The sequence below is a fragment of the Marmota marmota genome, unplaced genomic scaffold (assembly GCF_001458135.2).
Source record: "Marmota marmota marmota unplaced genomic scaffold, marMar, whole genome shotgun sequence".
Taxonomy (NCBI): domain Eukaryota; kingdom Metazoa; phylum Chordata; class Mammalia; order Rodentia; family Sciuridae; genus Marmota; species Marmota marmota.
In genome coordinates this window covers 35,174,119-35,193,665 of record NW_026000005.1, presented here as the reverse complement: position 1 = coordinate 35,193,665, position 19,547 = coordinate 35,174,119, and the positions used below count along the sequence as shown (strand labels likewise).

The window sequence follows — 19,547 nt, the reverse complement described above, 5'->3', positions numbered from 1 at the left end:
ATGGCTGGGTTTGGTTCTGGTTTCTCTGGGCCTCAGTTTCCTCATCTGTGAAATGGGATGATCCCTCGCTAGAAGGCTGCTATGAGGGTGGAGACCACCTCACACGGTGCTGGGCTGACTGTGGGCCCCGCCAGCCCTTAACAAATACGCGCTTCCTTTCTTTTTCTGGTGCCTCTGCCTCCTCCACACCCACCCCTCAGGCCTCTGGGGAGACTTGGCAGCAGAGAGGAGGTGGGGCAGACAGCCTCCCGAATGATATCGATCTGCTGGGCTCCAGGCTCCTGACCACAGCATTGGGGGTGATTACAGCAGCCTCCACGGCTCCAGCTTTTATGGGGTCTGAAAGATCATCTCTGGCCATCAAGACAGGATGTCCGGGCTCTGGGCCCCTCCTCTCAGCCTCCACTCCATTCCCTGACTCCCAGCTCAGTCCTGGGAAGCCTCCCATTCCCAAGTCGAGTCCTAGGCAATGAAAGGTGCCCCTCAGGTCGCCAGGCCCTGCCCTCCCCCAGCCCTGCATCTGTGTCCTGCGTGGGTGGAATACGACCTGGCAGACTATTGTCCCTCCCTCAGGGGACGTGGGCTGGTTTGGGTCACAAGAGCATGGCCTGGGTGGAGCAGGGGAGGGGTTCTTGAGGAGGGCAGGAGACCACTTGAGAGAGATGGAGGAGACCCCAGACCCTGAAGCTTCAGTGTGGGTAGAGACCTCGGGCTGCCTAGGGCAAGTAAATCAATCCATTAATAATGAGCATCCACGACGTGCAGTCACCTGTGGGGCTGTGGTCTGATGGGAGACGGAAAAACAAAAAGCAATCAGCAATGAATCTTGGCACTGTGATACGCCTTCCGGAGGAAAGCTACACAGGCAGCAAGAATTTGCAGATGAATCCTGATGGTCTGGGAGAGTGGGGAAGGTCCCTTAGGACATCACTCCTCCTGGATGCTGGAGTCCAGGGGGAACAGCAGTCGATTGGACAGAGAGGGGAGCAATGGGGTTTCAGGTAGAAGGAACAGCACATGCCGAGCGAGGGCCAGGGGCAGGAGGGTCTTGGCCTGTCTGCATCCCACATTCCTCTCTTAAGTAACAGGCCTTTTAGTTGGAACTTGACATTCATTGGGATGCAAGGCAGAAGCGTGGTTAATGCACAGGTTGTGGTGTCAGGCTGTCTGAGTTCAAGTTCTGACTTCACCCCACTCACTGGCTGTGTGACCTTAGGCAAGTTGTTTGATCTTGCTGAGTTTCTGTTTCCATGTTTGTGTGAGCTGATAAGAGTGCACCTGAGACTGATTGTGAGAATTGAGAGTTCTTATCTATAAAAACAGCTTGGAATAGCTGAGTGCTCAATTGTGAGTACTCAACTGATATCATCTATGCATATCATTTATTTCTTTTATGTCTCCCTTGCCAGACTGTGAAGTCCCCAAGGCATGGACTAAGGTGTGTACCCTGTTGCTCCAGAGGCCGGAGAAGTGGGGCTACACCTGTTCCTTTGTGAAGTCAAGATCAGGGGACACTAGGGGATCGGAGCAGCTCAGTTGCTACCCGACTACTGCAGGGTGATGGGAACAATGACTACTCACTCCCACTGAGTGAGAAATGTGGGTTTGGGCAGAAGGTGTCCTGCTTGGGGTTGGACATGTTATGAGAAACTGTGTGGAAATTCTAGAAGGAAACCTTCTCTGGGCGACGGGCAAGGAAGGGTCCAGCTGGAGGAGGGCCTGGGAGTTATACCAGATGGCACTTGGAGCAGCCGTGTGGCTCAGTGGTCCCCCACTTGCATGAGAAGGTCCTGACATACAGGGATGCTCCCAGGGCAGACTGTCCTCAGGTCATATAGCAAAGTGTCCAGGGATGAGCATGGCTCACGTTGCTCAGCCCACATTCCTCCCTGGACTGCAGAAAGGGGAAGAGGGAGGCTCTGGGGTTGGGGTGGGACAGCCTGGGCTTTGCAACATGGGACTAACCCCAGGAGCAGGAGGGCCACCATCTCAGCAGAGGACAAGGTCTGGTGCCAGGCAAAGGTTTCATGTTCCATGTTCGGCCCAGAAACTCACAGGGCCACCAGACTAGGTGATGGACATGTCAGGGTGTCATGGTTTAGATTGAGGTGTCCCCCAAATGCTCGTGTGTGAGACGATACTAGAACGGAGGGGAAATGACTGGTTATGAGAGCCTCAATCCAGCCAGTGCATTCATCCTGACAGGGATGAACTGGGTGGTGACTGTAGGCAGGTAGGGTGTGGCTGCAGGAGCTGGGCACTGGGGACGTGCCTTTGGGGTACGTATTTTGTGGGCTGAGCTTAGTGTCTCTCTGCTTCCCGGGGCCATGGCCTGAGTCCTCCCCTGTCTTCCACCGACATCCTGCCTCACCCTAGGCACTGAGCAAAGAAGCCGGCCTTCTGTGGACTGTGAGCTCTGAAACCGTGCGGGCCAAACTTTTCCTCCTCCAAAATCGCTCTTGTCCTGTCTTTTGGTCACCGAGGGGCAAAGGCTGACTAAAACAGGGAGACTTCTGGGGATGAGGGCCAGACAGACCCGTCCCCATGCCTCCGCCTAACTAAGCCCCAGGTGGGAGGTCAGGACTTTCATTTTCTTCCCAGTTCAGCACCGAGGGCTTGTGGCCTGGGAAAGTTGTCTAGAGAAGGCCTGCCCTGCACTTGTGGGCCACGCTGCAGGCACGTGACACGCGGGCGTGGCAGAGAGAGGAGGGTCACCCGTGCAACCAGGGGAGCGACAGTGTGTAAGGAAGAGAGGAGAGAGGGTCCCCTGGAGCAGGCCGAGCCTGGGGGGGAGGAGAACCCAGGGGTGACGTCTTGGTGGGCAAGGGGCGCGGGCTTGTGAGGACGTTTCTAGAAGGAGGAATAGCAGGTCATCATCACTCAGGCAGCGCCTCAGCCTTGAGTGAATGAGCTCTGGAGAAGGCCACTGAGTCTGACCGGCAGGAGGCCATGCTGTCCTTCCTAGGCGACAAGATGGGCAGTGCAGCCGAGAGCGGCAGAGGCTGGGGAGAGGCCTCCGTCGCCGAGGCTCCCGTATTTGCAGAGCTGGGAGCGGAGGGGCGGGTAGGAAGCAGGTGCACACGGCTCCCTCCAAAGCTGTCACCTCTGCCCACCCCACGCGCTTCTTACACTTTCCACTGGTCACTGGGCCCAGGTTCACCCATGCAGAGGTCGGAAGGCAGGAGTGAGGTGGGAGGCCAGAGGGAGGGCTTGTCCTGGAAAGCCCGCCCTGGCTGGCCCCAGAAGGCGCTGCCTGGTCCCCCACTGGATTCTCCCCTGCAGTATCAGCCGTGTCCGCAGGGGCAGGGGAACCTCTCTGAATGACAGTCCTTCAGACACCAGCTGCGCTGATCCCCAGGGGAGATAAAGGCGGTGAGAGCCAGGTGAGGGCCACGGGCCTGGGGTCAGAGGGGCAGGGCTTCGTGGGGGCTGGGGGTCGAGTCCCCGCCATCCTGCGCACTCGGGCTTCCTCTTCTCCTGTTCCTGCTCCAGGACCTTCCCAGCTCTGACCCTGAATCCTGGATTGGGACACGGTGGCTGGGGGCCACGCAGACACTGATGGGAGGGAGGGAGAGATGTCTGGGACTGCAGAAGGCAGGCTGGGGATGCCGTTAGAGCTCTCCTCTTAGGGTCCCCTCCTCTTGCTCTTCCCGGTCTCCCCTGTTCGGTGCCCTCCCCCTTCTTCCTGCCCCTCCCTTCTGTTCCCATTCTCTGTCCTGTCTCCCCTCTGTCTCTTTCTCTCTCCCAGCCAGACTCTGTGTTCTCACCCTGCCGAGGCCTCAGTTGACAGTGGAGGATGGAGACCAAGGATACCTCCCTTCCCAGGGATCTCGGAGAACAGGAGGGGCCGAAGCTGGGGGTGAGGGGAGCTGCAGAGGTGCAGAGGACTCTGGGATGCCCAGACAGGGCCTGCGGGTCCCCTCTGCCAGCCCTGAAGTCCTCCTGGGGACAGCTTCCCAGCACTGTCCATAGCCTAAGGCTCCCTCCAGTGGCCATCTGGGGAGTTGCAGCCACTCAACCCTCCTGGAAGAGGTCACAGCGGGCAGCTGGCTGAGCCAACTTTCCAAGGGCCTGAGAGACACGATTAATTGAGAACTGGAAGCAGAGAGCAATTTTGCACTTAGAAGCAGCCTGTTTATTAAAAGCTTCAGGGGACTAGTGAGGACAGAGACCTGGTGGCCTCCATCCCACCATTTACCACCCCTCTTGGCAGATGAGAGCAGCCCAGAGCTCCTTGGAGGCTGGGCTGGAGACCGCTCGGGGTCATCAGTGGCTGGAACCCTGAGGAGTTCTGGTATGGCTGGGTGGAAGGGGCACTGCATGAGCAGTCAGGGGACCTGGGCACACTGGGCTGGGCACAGTAATTCCTTTCACAAAACCTTCGTATCCTCTTCTTTAACATGGCTTTTTGGGACAGCATACTCGGTTCAATCTCCAGCACCAAAGTGGGTGATAAAATAGAAAAAAGAACAGAGAATTCCATCACAGTCAACAGGACGCTGGCAAGGCCAGACACGGTGTCCAGCATGCATTAGGGAAGAACGGGGCCTGGCCTGAGTGCATGGGGAAGAAGGTCCTGGGGCCGCAGCCACACCCTAGAAGAGCCGATGGTGGTGGTGGGCAGCCTGGGGTCAACATAGGGCCTTCTTGACCAGCCTAGAGCTGGAAGAGCCTCTGGGTGTCACAGAGAAGCCCCTCACCTCACCGGGCTCTGGAGGGGTTGGTGATGCTCCTGGTTCAATAGGAGGGAAGGTCAAGGGGAGGCTGCAAGAGGGAAGGAGATGCCCGAGAGGCAGCTGAGGGTCCAGCCTTGGCTCACAAAGCCAGGCACCTAAACAAGGGGAACCTCTCTGAATGACAGTCCTTCAGACACCAGCTGCGCTGATCCAATCCAAGAACCAATCCCCTCCTGCCTTTGGAGAGGGGAGTGGGGCTTCGTCCCCCTTCCCACTTTGCTCCCTGTCCTGAGGAAGGAGTCTGTGTAAGGATGGTGGCTGTTGAGGCATTAGAAAGGGGCATATCTCTCCCTTGTGGCCACTGCTGGGTACTGCAGACATGAGCCCTGAAGACCGGAGGAAGTGCCAGACACAGCCACAGGCTGTCCCTGTTGACAAAACCCTGGATCTCTGGAACCTGTCAGCCTCCCTTTTGTGAGCCATGTTCAGAAGCAGGATGCAGGGGCCTCAGAGGGGTGCCTTTCAAGATCCCCTGCAGTGAGTGTGGCTTTCTCTGGACATGTTGTGGGTCACAGGCACACAACGGCGACAGCAACAGTGGGGATTGAAGAACTGCAGGGCATCGATGAGCTCCTGGCTGTGCCAACTGTGCCAGCCTCCTGGGATGCATGGGTGGACAGCACATGTCTGCGCCCTCCACGGTCCCAGCGGGACACAGAGAGCAGACCCAGGTTGATGCCACCACATTGCACAGATGAAGGCAGGAACTCGGCCTCTCCTCTCACTCCTCTTGGTCCTGTTCATGTCGAGAATGGGGACTACTGGGCTGGGGAATTTGGGAGGAGAAATCCAGCAAGTGATCCCGCTCTTCTGCTGGCCCCGTGTATCTCAGGCCAGCGTGCTCTCAGGACCACCCGTCCTAGCCTTCCCTCTGCCGTCTGGCCAGGGTCTGTCCTGAGCAGGGGCCCTTTGGTCAGGTCTGCCTGGGTAGGGGGCCCGTGGTCATTCTGCACCGCTCCTCTCTGGGATGGGAGGGTATAATGCTGGGTGGTGCATGAGTAAGTGCTTGTGACCACAGGTCAATAAGTCACATTCTCTAATCAGCTCTGTTACCCAGGTTTGGATTTTCATCCCTGACTTTGGGGTCCATACCTCAAATGTTTCTGGACTCAAGTGTGGAAGGGGATGTTATTTGATATTTGTCTCAAGGAGGTGGGGAGATACTACCATCATGTAGCATGAAGAAGCAAAGGAAAGGATGCAAACAGAAATAAATCCTAAAATACACAGGACAGCCACCACAGTGCATCACCCCGACCAAAGGGGGGTAGTACCCAGTTTGATGAGCCCCGACCTGAAACATCAGATGCTATGAGAAATGAAAACCCAAGTTTTTTTTGTGTAAGATGCGAGGCTTAGGTTGAAGTTTATTTATTTTTTTACCTAAGATGTCCCCTTGTATCTGTACCATTTGTTAAAAAGTATATCTTCCATTGAATTATTTTTGTACTTTTGTCAAAACTAATTGGGCACCTTTATGGGGGCTTGTCTCTAGGTCCTTTATTCCTTTCTATTTTTTTATGTATGTATCCTTTTGCTAATACCATACAATTTGATCACTCTGGCTATGTGATAAGACTCGAAGTTGGGTAGACTAATTCATCTCCATTTATCCTACTTGGTCAAGATTGTCGGAGGTATTTTAGCTCCTTTCCTTTGCATTTCCATGTATGTTTTAGAATAATCCTGTCTATATATGGAAAAATGTTGCTGGGATTTTGATAGAAATTCCACTAAATCTATTTGGTGTTATTGAGGAGAGTTGATATCTTTACTCTTGAATCTTCCCATCCATGAACATAGTATGTGTCTCCATTTATTTATGTCTTTGATTTCTTTCATTAGAATTTTGTTTGTTCTCAGCATATGAGTCCTGTAACAATTTGTTAGACTTATACCTCAGTATTTATTGGGCAATTGTAAATAGTATTGTATTTGCATGTTAAATTTCTGTGTCCACATGTGCATTGGTACAGAGAAATGCAATTGATTTGTGTCTGTTTATTGAGTAACCTGAAGCCTCTGCTGGGCTCACTTCTATTCCATTTCCTTCGTGTCATAATTCTTCAGTAAGATAATATTTGGGGGGAGTTAAATTATAAATTCAATTCCCTGAATAGTTTAGGGCTATTCAAATGATCTGCTTTAGATTGGTGAATTGTAGAAGTTTGTGTTTTCCTAGAAACTGACCCATTTTATCTAAGTCATCAAATTTGTATGTGTAGTGGTGCACGCAGCATGCTCTTGTTAAAAATTATTGATGCATTATACTTATATGTAATAATGGGATTCATTGTGACATATTTGAACATTCCCATGACATCATTTGGTCATCTTATTTTTTAAAAATATTTTGACATACAAACAAGGAGTACATCCTGTTCTAATTAGGATCCCAGTCTTGAGGTTGTACATGGTGTGGAGATCCACTGTGGTGTATTTATATATTTATGTGAGAAAGTTAAGTGAGATTCATTCCATGGTGGTTCCTATTCCTGTCCCCCCTCCTTTCCCTTCATTCCCCTTTGTTTAATCTACCGAATTTCTATTCTTCCCCTTCCCCCTTGTTGTGTATTAGCATCCACATATTAGAAAGAAGATTTGGGCTTTGGTTTTTAGGGATTGGCTTATTTTGCTTAGTATAATAGTCTTCAGATTCATCCACTTTCTGGAAAATGTCATGGAATCATTCTTTTTTAATGGCTGAGCAACATTCCATTGTGTATATATACCACAGTTTCTTTATTCATTCAACTGTTGAAGGGCACCTAGGTTGGTTCCATAGCTTAGCTATTGTGAATTGAGCTTCTATAGACATTGATGTGGCTGTGTCACTGTAGTATGCTGATTTTAAATCCTTTGGGTATATACCAAAGAGTGGGGTAACTGGGTCAAATGGTAGTTCCATTCTAAGTTTTCTGAAGAATTTCCATACTGCTTTCCAGAGTGGTTGTACCAATTTGCAGTCCCATCAGCATTGTATGAGTGTGCCTTTTCCCTACATCATCACCAACATTTATTGTTACTTGTATTCTTGGTAATTTTCATTCTGACTGGAGTGAGATGGAAACTCAGTGTAGTTTAATATGCATTTCCCTAATTGTTTAAAATGTTGAACATTTTTTTCAATATTTCTTGACCATTCATATTTCTTCTGTGAAGTGTCTGTTCCTTTGCCCATTTATTGATTGGATTATTTGTCTTTTCGTGTTAAATTTTCTAAGTTCTTTATATATGGAGATTAATGCTCTGAGATGAAGGTGGCAAAGATTTTCTCCCATTCTGTACGCTCTCTGTTTGGATTCTTGATTGTTTCTTTTGCTGTGAAGAAACTATTTAGTTTGATACCATCCCATTTGTTGATTCTTGATTTTACTCTTGTGCTTTAGGAATCTTGTGGAGGAAGTTGGTTCCTAAGCTGACATGATGGAGACTTGAGCCTACAATTCCTTCTAGTAAGCACAGGGTCTCTGGTCTTAATGCCTAGGTCCTTGATCTGCTTTGAGTTGAGATTTGTGCAGGGTGAGAGAGAGGGATTAAATTTCATTCTGCTATACATATGGATTTCCAGTTCTCCCAGCGCCATTTGTTAAAGAGGCTCTTTTCTCCAATGTATGTTTCTGGCGTCTTTGCCTAGTATGAGATAACTGTATTTATGTGAGTTTGTTTCTATGTCTTCTATTCTGTACCATTGGTCTTCACGTCTGTTTTGGTGCCAATACCATGCTGTTTTGTTACTATAGTATAATGTTTTTAGAGGGAATGCTTTCAGTTCTTCTCCATTCAGAATGATGTTGGCCTTGGGTTTAATGCATATAGCTTTTACAATGTTGAGATATTTTCCTATCATCCCTAGCTTTTCTAGTGTTTTGGACATGAATGTATGCTGTATTTTGTCAAATGATTTTTCTTTTATTTTATTATTTTATATTATTATTTTATATTTATTATTTATATTATTATTATTTTATTATTATTATTATTTTATATTATTATTTTATTGATTTCCATATGTTGACCTAACCTTGTATCTCTGGAATGAAGCTTACTTGATGATGGTGTACTATATTTTTAATGTGTTTTTGTATATGATTTTCCAGTATTTTAATAAGAATTTTTGCATCTATGTTCATCAGGCACATTGGTCTAAAGTTTTCTTTCCTTGTTGTATCTTTGTCTGGTTTTGGAATCAGGGTGATACTAGTTTCACAGAATGAATTTGCAAGGGTTCCCCTTTTTCTAGTTCATGGTCTAGTTTGAGGAAGATTGGTGTTAATTCTTCTTAGAAGGTCTGATATAACTTGGCTAAGAATTCATCTGGTCCTGGGCTTTGCTTTGTTGGTAGGCTTTTGATGGCATCTTCAATTTCATTGATTGAAATTAATCTGTTTAAATTTTCTATGACCTCCTGATTCAATTTGGGTAGGTCATATGTCTCTAGAAATTTGTTGATGTCTTCAAGGTTTTCTATTTTATTGGAGTATACATTTTCAAAATAGTTTCTGATTATCTTCTGAATTTCAGTGGTGTCTGTGGTGATATTTCCTATTTCATAACTAATTTTAGAAATTTGAGTTTTCCCCCTCTTTCTCTTGGTTAGCATGGCTAAGGGTTGATTAATTTTATTTTTTCAAAGAATCAACTTTTTGTTTCATTGATTTTTTGTTTCAATTTCATCCCTAATTTTAATTATTTCTTGTAGTCTACTGCTTTTATTGTTGATTTGTTCTTCTTTCTCCAGGCCTTGTGAGATGTAATGCTACGTTATTTGGCAACTTTCTATTCTTTTAGTGAATGAACTTAATGCTATGAACTTTCCTCTTAGAACCACCTTCATAGTGTCCCAGTGATTTTGATATGTTGTGTTACTATTCTCATTTTTAAATTTCATCCCTGATTTCTTTTGCTATCCATTGATAATTTAGTAGCATATTATTTATTCTCCAGGTGTTAGAGTAGCTTCTAATTTTTATTACATCATTGATCTCTAATTTCATTTCACTGTGATAGGATAAAATGTAATACATTATCTCTATTTGTTTTGTGTTTGCTTTGTGGCCTTAGATGTGGTCTATTTTTAGAAAATGATCTGTGTGCTGCTGAGAAGAAAGTGTATTCTGATATCGATGGATGAAATATTCTATATGTCTATTAAATCTAAACTATTAATTGTAGTTTTTAGTTCTATGGCTTCCTTGTTTCTAGACTATATATTTTGTCTTCATTGACTGAAACTCTGTCTTCCAAGTGGTCTAGTATAATAGTGTTGCTTTCCATTGAGTTTTTAATTTGGTTTATTGATTCCTTCCTTTTGAGAATCTCCAATTGATTCTTCTTCGGGATCTCTGTCTCCTTGTTGAAGTGACCTTTTACTTCTTGGGTTTTTCTGATTTCACTCCTTACATCATCTTTTAGCTCATATATCAGTTTAAGTCTGATCTTTCTAAATCCCTTCTCTGACATTTCATCCACTGTGATATCACTGGAGCCTGGTCAGGAGGTATTTTGAATTGTTTGAGATGGTTTGCTCCCTTGCTTTTTCATGCTATTTGCATGTCTACCCATTTATCAGTAGAAATCAGAGATGGCAGAGCTTCTACCCTATGGATTTATAGTGTTCCTGAAGGTTTCTAGTACCTCACAATTTAGGGGTAGACAAATAATAACCAGCAATGCAAACAATATTCAGCATTAAACTAAATACTTGGTTCCTATTTTGTCATCTACAATGTTAATTAGCACTATAAACAGAAATGTAACCAGTTGCCCAAAGTTGAGATATTATGTTTAAAAACAGTTTTGCTTTTTCAAAAAGGTGAAGAAGAAGAATGCAGAGGAGATTTAGGATGTAATAAATGAGAGTGAGTATGAGAAAGAGTAAAGAGATAAAGACTGAAAGAAAGAACAATAGAATTTGGCTGTTAGTGAAAGAGAGGAAGAGAATCAAGAGAAATAGGAGAAAAACAATATAAAACAACAACAACAACAAAAAAAAACAATGTAAAACAAAACCAAGGTATACTAATCAAAAACCCTTGTTCTCAAAAGACAGTCAAAAACAAAAAAACAAAAAAACAAAACACTACCTACAAGAATTGCTACAAATGAGAAGAGTAAGACATATATGTATATGTACAAATGTTTAGGACCATTCAGCACCCAAATTAAAAAAAAAAAAAAAAAGGAAAAAGATGTTTTTTTTTTTTTTTTTTTTGGTACTGGGGATTGACTTAACTTAACCACTGACCCACATCCCTAGCCCTTTTTATTTTTTATTTAGAGGCAGGGTCTCACTAAGTTGCTTAGGAGCTTGCTAAGTTTCTGAGGCTGGCTTTGAACTTGCAATCCTTCTGCCTCAGCCTCCCAAGCTGTTGGAATTGCAGGCATGCACCACTGTGCCCAGCAGAAAAAGGTTTTTGATGGAAGATTAGGAATTGTTTTCATTGAAATGGTCAAAAATTGTCTATAATAGTATATGTTGGTTGTCAGGTCCCAGTTGTCTTTCTTTCCATTTTTTTTTTTTTCTTGAGGCATGTATTGTGTGCAATTGTAGTAGTCAGGGGCTGTCAGTTCTTTCTTCTTTTTGTGGAACTAGTCAGGTTGACCATTCTCAGCTTCCAGTCTTGGCAGTAGGAGGTGGGGCAGGTGGGAGGGCGTTGTCTACTCCATTCACAGCAAATTCCCTGAAAGTGGTTCCTAGAGGCTGAGCTCCTGGAGGTGCAGCTAGACCCTCAGTGCTTTGCAGAATGATGTCTGGTGAAGCTTTTAAATCAGCACAGCTCCAGAGCCTGGCTGCTTCTGATCAATGCTAGGCACCTGTACCGGTGGAATTCCCCTGGGTTTTCCTTGAGTGGTGAAGGAGCCAATCCTTCATCCTCCTCTGACCCCCATTTCCCAGCCTTCTGGGCTCAATCCCAAAGGGTACATTGAGTCCACCTGGCCCCCCAAGTTCCTGGTTGTCCCCATGGGGTCCTGCAGACTGTCGGACTCAAAGAGTGAGAGGCACCCAGGCAGGATCTCTGAGGTCTGAGCGTCTTGAATTCCCCTGGGTGCAACACTTTCCACGCCTGAATTTAACCTGTCACATTCTAGTCACACTCTGGGTCACGTAGTGAGCCTCTGCCAGGTCTGGTTTTCAGACCCGGGTGAAATTACAAGGTCTGGGCACCTGGGTTTGGAGGGGCACCTGGGTTTGGAGCCACACCTGCCGGCCACCGTAGTGCAGCCGGAAATATGGCAGCTGCCTGGCTCTCGGCGGGCTACTGGGAGGCGCTCAGCGGCCCTCTCACAGGAGGACAAAGTGCAGCTCACCCACTGGATCAGCTCAACAATGTCCCGATCACCGTGCTCTCCGCTTCAAGACACGCCAGGGTGGTAATCCAAAGTGTGGGCTCTCTTGGCGCCCCTTTCCCACCTGCCTATGATGGTGGGTCCACATCAGCGGCTGCGGTGCCCGGGGTGAGTTTTTTCCTTTTTTTTTAAATCTACTTTATTTTATCAACCTTTTGAGCCCCTAGGCAGTGCTGAAAGTCCAGTATTAAGTCCCGCAGGGTTCTGTCCTGGTCTCGCCTCAGGGAGCCGCTTGCACGGTCGCCTCCTACACGCCGCCATCTTGGGCCCCGTTGGCCTCTTGACGTCCGTGTCCTGCGGGCGTTTGTGGGTTCAGTGGGGACGTCCCTGTTTCTATGTGGTGATTTGTGTCCTCTCTCTTTGTAGTTCCTGTTAGGGTTTGTCAATTTCATCGATTTTTTTCAAAGAACAATTTTTTTTTTTTTAATTTTGTTTTTTTTTTTCTTTCCCTCCTTTGGATGCTTTTTGATTACTTTTCCTGGGTTCTGGAGGTGGGTGCTTAGATTATTATTTGAGACTTTTTCTCTTTTCTATGTTTCATTTTGGTACTATAATTTTTTTTTTCTTGGCATAGTTTTAAACTATGACCACAACCTTGGACAAGTTGTATTTTCATTTTAGTTTAATATAATACATTCTTAAAAAAATTGTTTTAATTAGTTGTACATGACAGTAGGATACATCATATATAATGGAGTATAATTTCTCATTCTTCTGGTTATACATGATGTAGAGTTCAGTATATTTTTTAATTGACCTTGAGAAACTTTTGTCTTTTACTCAGGGGTTATTTAGAACAGTGCTTCTTAGTTTTCAATTGTCTGGATATTTTCCTATTGTAATTATGTTATTGATTCCTAGTTTGGTTCCCTTGTGGTTGGAGAGTACGCTGCATAATTTCAGTTATTTTCACATTTGTTTTTTTAATGGTATGGGATATGGTCTATTTGGTGTATGCTATGGGGGAACATAAATAAAATTCTGCAGTTTTGGCTGAGGTGCTTCATAAATGTTGATCAGATTTTTTTTTGATATTTGGTTGAATATTTGTTTGTGGATATTTGGTTGAATCTTTTTTGTCTTATTATTTATTTTCTGTCACTTTTTTAAAAAGTTAATCACAGAGAAAGGAGCACTAAGCTCTAACTATAATGATGGATTTTTCTATTTCTTTTTCTATGATACAGGTTTATAAGATTTTACTTTACAAAGTTTGTAGGTCTTTGCTGCATGTATACTTAAGATTGCTTTTTGGGAGGTCCTTTTTGATAAACATGACAATAGAGTGTATTTTAAAAAAATATTTATGTTTTAGTTGGACACAATAGTTTTATTTTGTTTATTTTTATGTGGTGCTCAGGATCGAACCCAGGGCCTCGAATGTGCTAGGCAAGCCCTCTACCACTGAGCCACAACCCCAACCCAGTAGAGTGTATTTTGACATATCATACATACATGGAGTATAACTTCCCATTCTTGTGGTTGAACGTGATGTGGAGTTTCACTGGTTGTGTATTCACATCTGAACATAGGAAAGTTATGTCCGATTCATTCTACAGTCTTTCTTATTCTCATTCCCTCATCCTTCCCTTCCTTCTCCTTTGTCTAATCCAATGCACTTCTAAACTTCCCCCTAGCTAATTGTGTGTTGGCATCCACATATCAGAGAGAACATTCAACCTTTGGTTTTGGGGGATTGGCTTATTTTGCTTAGCATGATAGTCTCCAGATTCATCCATTTACAGCAAATACCATAATTTCATTCTTCTTTATGGCTTAGCAATATTCTATTGTGTATGTATACTACAGTTTCTTTATCTAGTCATCTGTTGAAGGGCACATAGGTTGGTTCCATAGCTTAGCTGTTGTGAATTGAGCTGCAATAGACATTTGATATGGCTGTGTCACTGTAGTATGCTGATTTTAAGTCCTTTGGGTATATACCAAAGAGTGTGATAACTGGGTCACATGGTGTTTCCATTCCAAGTTTTCTGAGGAATCTCCATACTGCTTTCCAGAGTGGTTGCACCAATTTGCAGTCTGTCAACATTGTATGAGTGTGCCCTTTTCCCTACATCCTCACCAACATTTATTGTTACTTGTATTCTTGGTAATTGCCACTGAGATTTACCACTGAGCCACATCTTCAGTCCTTTTTATTTTTTATTTAGGGACAGGATCTTGCTAAGTTGTGAGGCTGGCCTTGAACTTCTGATCTTCCTGTCTCAGCTTACTGATTTGCTAGGATTACAGGCATGCACCCCATGCCCCGTTGAATGCATCTATTTATATAGCTTTCTTTTAGTTATTACTCTTACATTTTAGATGCATAACTTATCATTTTCTATTGATGTAAGCATTTTGTAGAAATGAAAATGTAGAAATATTTTCTCTTTTTATGTTCCTTTGTCTTCCTTTAAGTATTTCTTTAAGTATTTCTTCCATATATATTTGGAATCACATTAGATGGTGATATAATTTTTATTTCACCTGTAGAAAATTCAAGAGAAAAAGAAGTTTATTGTACTTACCTATATTTTCCTTATTTTTTAAAAAATATTTTTTAGTGTTGATGGATCTTTATTCATTTATTTATATGTGGTGCTGAGAATTGAACCCAGTGCCTCACACATGTGAGGCAAGCACTCTACCACTGAGCCACACCCCAGCCCTAATTTTCCTTCTTAATGTTCCAAGATTCCTTCTTTTACCGTATCCTTTCTATCTAGATTACATTCTTGAACTATTCTTTTAGAGTAGGTCTGCTTATTATCTTTGTTTTCCTTCATTTGAGATGTCCTGGTTTTCTCTTAATTCCTAAAAGATATTTTCACTGGATACAGGATTAAGGGTTGACATTTTTTTTTTTTTTTTTTTAACAGCACTTGAAAAACATGGCACTTTCTTCTTGTCTATGTGCTTTCTAATGAGAAATCCTCTGTCATTTAAACCTTTCATTCATTTTTCTTTTGGTCTTCATATTTTAGAAATTTGACTATGATGTGTCTTGGTGTGGATATGATTGGGTTTATTGTAGTTGAAGTTTGCTTGTCTTCTTGAGTCACTAGTAAGCTTTTGCCTTTGCCAAGTTTGGGAAGTTTTCTGCCATTTTTTCTTTGATTACTTTTTGCCCTTTACTGTTTCTCTTTTCTTTCTGGTCCTCTGATGACATGAATATTAGATCTCTTGTTATAGTTGTACAAGTGCCCGGAGGTTTATTCCTTTTTCCCCTCATTTAAAAAATTGCTACATAATACATTATGGTGAGGGTTGTTGTTATACATTCTACCTGCACAGAATATATCTGTTTCCTTTTCTTTTTATTTCTTATTTTCTGTTTTCAAGATTGGGTTAGCTTTATTGTTCTATCTTCTAGTTCAAATATTCCCCCTCTCTTCATCCTTCTGTTGAGCTCATCCATTTGGTTTTAAAATTTCACTCATTATACTTTTTAGTTTTTAAAATCCACTTAGTTCTTCTTTATGTCCTCTCTTTCTTTGCAGAGACTTTCTGCTTTTTTCATGTGTACATAACTGCTTATTGAAGCATGCTTATGCAGCTGCTTTAGAAACTTTGTCAATTAGTTCTAAAATCTCTTACATCTTGTTGGCATCTATTGCCTTTTTCAGTTTGATATCTTCCTAGTTCTTGGTATGATTTTTTAAAAAATGGGAACCAGGACATTTTAGGCATTCTGATATGAGATTCTGGATATTATTTAAACCTAATGTTTTAGCTTGCTTTTTCTGACATTGTTTCAGTAGAGAAAGGGGCATTGGGGTCAAGCTACTGCTAGGTGAGGGTAGAAATCCAGGGTTTCCAGTCAGCTTCTGAAGACAGGCAAGGGGCCTCTATGGATACCACTGAGAGGGAAGGAAGGGGTGCTTCATGGCTGCGCCTCATGTGCTCCACTGTCACCGTGGGGGTGCCACTTACTACAGTGGGGATGAGGGTCCCACCTCCCTATTTGGTCTTTTCTGACACCCTCCCCCCATTGGAGAGGTTTGGGGGTGGTGAAGCTAACCACCCAAGCCTTGGTGGTGTTTTGAAGGAAGAGACCAGTTTCCCACCTCCTGTGGTGTTTGACTGAAGTACAGCAATTATTTTCTGGAAGTTTCTGTTTTTCTAGGCTGCCTATTTGGGGTCCTTTGGTTAGAGAAATCAGGTGTTGGTTGAGCCTTTGTTTATTTATGCCTGGGGACATTTCTGGGTTCAGCCTTCTTCAGCTCCAAATCTGGGAATATATGGAAAAAAGAAAACCCAGAGACCTTACCACTGCTCTGGTTTGGATTTTGAATGTTTCTCAAAGACCTGTGTTGAAGGCTTGGTCCCCAGGGTGGTGCCATTAGGAGGTGGGGCTAGTGGGATTTCCTAGGTCATTGAAGGTGTACATCAAGGGAATTAGTGGGACTCTAGCCCCTTGCTATTTCTCATCTTTGATTTTTGACCATAAGGTAGATGGATTTTCTCTGCTTTGCACTTCCACCATGATATGTTGCTTAGTAACCAGGTCAATTGATCAGGGACTGTAACCTCCAAAACTGTGACCCAAAATAAACCTTTTGTCTTACTAAGTTAATCATTTCAGGTATTTTGTTACAGATGGAAAGGTGACTAATACCACTATAATGTTATTCCTAGGGTTCTCAGATCCTTACCTGGTCCGCCTTTTTCTCTTTACCTTTTGGCGTCCCTTATTTGTGAGTATACATATTCATTCCAGTGTTTTCAGTTGTAATCAGTAGGGGGAGACGGGAAAAGTGCGTTTGCTCTATTTTTCCAGAAGCAGAAGTGTCTTGCTTTATTTTTACTTTTTTAAAGTGTGTTAGAGTCTGTAAACAAGTCTGGATGGCGCCTGGCATTTTGCCAGAGGGAGTGGTTTGTGAAGTAATGCCAGCGAGCCATTAAGTGTGGAGATTCCTTATTGGTTGACTGCTGTATCTAGTTTATGTTAATTAGGATAAGCTGTGTGGAATGTATATATACTCGTCCTGTCCTACTATAAACGGCTCCCACTCCTGCTGTATCAACGTACACAAGTTGTTCATCACCCCCGGGTTATTTTGCTGCAGCCAGACTGCTGCAAAAGTGTGCATATATATTTTTTAAAATTGTCAAAGTGACAACAGCACGTACTGAAAAATAGTGCTATTATGGAAGCCCAAGATCCCTGAAGAGCTGGGTGCACAATTTGCCAGATCCAGTGCAAAATGAAAATGTAGGTCCCTTTGCGCAAAATGCAGAAAAGCACCTCCTTATGAAGTTATTAAAATAAAAAACTTTTTCCTTTCTTCCACAAGCTCTCTGCTACTTGCCATGGTGTTTTTTATTTGATATTAAATGTTATTCTAATTAAAAAAATTTAAAATTGCTAGCATGTATGGCAGCATTCATCTTTATATTGTGTAATGTCTGTTTTAAATGTAAATATAACAATATTTACCCTATGGAATCACTGAATTTAGCCAATTCATATTTCACAGGTCATGCATTTGGTGGAAATGATGCCTGGACTGCTTCAAATGTTTCATTTCACTTCTTGATATGCATTCTCCCAGCTGTCTCTCCCTTAGGCTGTCTGGTAGGCAAGGAGGACAGAAAGGACAAGGACCATAGGTTTTCCTCTTTCTCACTTTCTTTCTATACAGTCATTTCTGCTGGGAAATGTTGTTGGCTAATTGATAGAAATTGTTGTAATGTAAATTGTTGGCTAATCTATGGAAATAACATGAATAAGAATGAATATAATAGGATTCCTTGGTCCTTTATGTTTCTTAGAACACTTTTGCTCTTTTTCTGAATTCAAAGCAAGTTCTACTTGAATAAAAAGTGTGGCCTCCCAGGACTGTCAGTGCCCTGTGTACCCACTCACAGCTATGGCATGCTTGCCTGCACTCATTTTGATTCTCTTGCATAATGTGTCCACTGCCTGCTGTGCTCATGGGCATTGCCAGGTACTCTATGGGTGTGAGACAGGAAAGACAAATGGAGAAGCTTAGTGCACATCTTATTTGCTCACAGGCATGCTCCATGGGCCCATTGGATTTGACTTACAAAATAGAAGTTCAAAGACAAACTCCTGAAGAATTTCATGATACTAATGGCAGAATATTAAACTAAGCATGGGGCAATTTGAGTTCAGGACCCCATGCAGCTGCACATACCCATGAAGCTGACACTGGGGCCTTGCTTATCTCAAGCCTATTGACCAGATGGAACCTGACCTTTCTGTTTTCAAGTTTTGTTTTCTTGTGATTTTTCTCTTCCATGATATATTCCTGTTTTTTGACGATCAGTGTTAGAGATGATTCAGTCAACTTCTGCTGTGATAGATGAGAATTAACTCACTTGATCTCTTTCTTTCACCTCTACTTCCTACATAATTATTTTTAGTCCCTCTTTTGTTTATTTTGGAGCTTAATATAAAAGCATTTTTATTTCTTGAAAATATATCTCGAGTCTCTGTTTTGTAAAATAAGATATTTGGGCCCTTCACCTGTTTTTATCTTTTATATTCAAGTTTTTTTCACAGGTGCTTTGGCTTCCTATATTTGTTAGAGTAATAGTAGATGCTGAAACATATGTCTTAAAACACAAGTTTATGGATTGCTCCAAAAACAGCCCTGGGGAGTGGATAGATTAGGAGAGCATTCATTGATTTAGTCTCATGGAAGCTTCATGAGTTCAACCACTAATCAATGTTGTCTCTTTAGTTATAAATCAATGTAACTCATCTTGTCTTTTGGCCAGATGGAAAGGGTCTGTTAGACCAGGATGCAAGAAAAGACCACTGACTCCAATTAAAATCAAATTAAAGCAAGCTTATTATTTCAACCGGCCGGGCTGCCTCTCCCTCCCAAAACCTCGGGGAACAAGTCAGCAACAGCAGCTTTCCTGCAGCCCAGCTTTATAGCCCAGAAAGTTACACAAAGGGGGGTTACAGATAACAGAACTCTGACAATCATCACACCAATGGTAGTTTACATTTTTTGCTGGCCCCAACATCAGAATTTATGAGGACCATTAGAGCCTCAGAGAGGGTCGTTATCTGGCCAGGGAAGTCCAATATTTATGAGGTGTCACTAAAGTTTCAGAGAGGGCTTCTATCTGGTCAGAGAGCCAGGCATGGGTGAATTCAAGACATGGGCAGGCATTCCAAGCAGGTTCAGAATTTGCAGTAATTTATAGTAAAGCCAAAATTATCTTTTCATAGCTTTGTGGCGAGGTGGCTCCCAGTTTTAAGAAAAGATCAGGTTGGGTCTATCAGGTCAGGAGTATGGACAAGAGTCCAGGGGAGAGTTTGTGAGCAAGGCCTGGAAGTGGCACTTGTCCCATCAGTTGTATGCTATTGGCCAGAATTTGGTCACGTGGACACACTTCACTGTGAGGAATTCTGGGAAGTGTAGTTTGCTTAGGAGCCCATCATGAAGGAAAAAAAAAAACAATTTTAGTTGATAACCA

General features: G+C 43.6%; 1 long non-coding RNA gene across 1 annotated transcript in view; it reads left to right on the top strand.

The window, feature by feature from the left end:
- Positions 1-11,844: 11,844 nt before the first annotated feature.
- The window catches only part of LOC125618227, a 78,904-nt gene continuing 71,201 nt past the window's right edge, over positions 11,845-19,547 (top strand). Inside the window, exon 1 of the long non-coding RNA XR_007349485.1 lies at positions 11,845-12,194. This is a non-coding gene — a long non-coding RNA (uncharacterized LOC125618227). The remainder of the gene's footprint in view (positions 12,195-19,547) is intronic.